Raw genomic sequence first — 1,209 nt, forward strand, 5'->3', positions numbered from 1 at the left:
AAATACTACGACATTACAATGACAAAAAAAGCAGTGCATATTAGCTATTTCCCGTCTACTGTAATTCCAATCGATTATTAACGTATTGTATGTCCTCATCCTGAAGTATGGCACAAATGCAAATCAACACCTTGTATAATGCAGGCTACATGCGTCGTTTAACACAAATAAAAATATGCAAAAGGAATGCATTCTTCGAACAAAGTAAATAATATAAAAATATGCACGAACTAAAAGACCATTCATCTTTATTGATGGCTGGATGTGGCCCTGGCGCATCTGCACATTATGTCTATCCATTTCAGCTGGCTATTATACTTAGAGATAGAGAAAATAGCCGACTAGGCCGATAATCAGTCTGGATGACATTATTCTAAGACTATGAAACTACAAAAAATGATCATTCAAAATCAAGGGACTAGGTACCTTTCAGTATCTCTTGCTTCTCATCCCACTTGTCATTGGCAGAATCGTCGACGTTTGCATCGACATGAATTGCCATAAATAAAAATAGAATAGAATAGAAATGTGTCTTCAGTAATTCTTAAATTATAATAACATATAATAGCACGCAAAATATCTGTTAATTTTTTTAGGTAAAATAATTAATGCTGTGATTGACATTATGTACATAAAAGCGAATACACTCTGTCAATTTCTATTTGGCAGCTTAGCAGTAGTGCCAACATAACGACTAATTTCTTGAAGTGAAGACGAAGAATAGTGGAATGTGAATTGAAAACAAATTCCTCTGCCCCCTCCGAAAGACTAGGAAAAATATTTGTAACTTTAAAATAATTATTAAAATAACCAAACATGGTCCGCCGACAGCGTGATCAGAGCACCACAGAGGATGAAATCGTAATTGGTAAATAATCTAACCCTTGTTTTGTTGACATACAATACCAAACGCTAACAGTAATTATGAAAATGATAATTTATAGACACACCGCCGCTGAAAAAACATAAAAGGCATAAGCACAAAAAGCATAAGAAGAGAAAAGTAGAAAATGAATACGAAAGCGAATCGTCTATTGACGTATCGTACGAAGACGTGCTTGATAAGCCTTATAAAATTAAGGTGAAGGGACGCGACGTCCCGGGCACATCCGCAGCTGATCTTCTCAAAGCACAAACGAAGCACAAACGACTTAGGCTATTGTGATGGGATGCTAATGGACTAGGAATGGGGAAACTACGGGAACTATG

General features: G+C 36.1%; 1 long non-coding RNA gene across 1 annotated transcript; it reads left to right on the top strand.

Annotated features, from left to right (window-relative positions):
- Positions 1 to 675: 675 nt before the first annotated feature.
- On the top strand, positions 676 to 987 carry LOC124631235. The gene is made up of 2 exons (XR_006984487.1): positions 676 to 868; positions 945 to 987. It is a non-coding gene; the product is annotated as an uncharacterized LOC124631235 (long non-coding RNA).
- Positions 988 to 1,209: the final 222 nt, after the last annotated feature.

The sequence above is a fragment of the Helicoverpa zea genome, chromosome 6 (assembly GCF_022581195.2).
Source record: "Helicoverpa zea isolate HzStark_Cry1AcR chromosome 6, ilHelZeax1.1, whole genome shotgun sequence".
NCBI classification, from domain to species: Eukaryota; Metazoa; Arthropoda; class Insecta; order Lepidoptera; family Noctuidae; genus Helicoverpa; species Helicoverpa zea.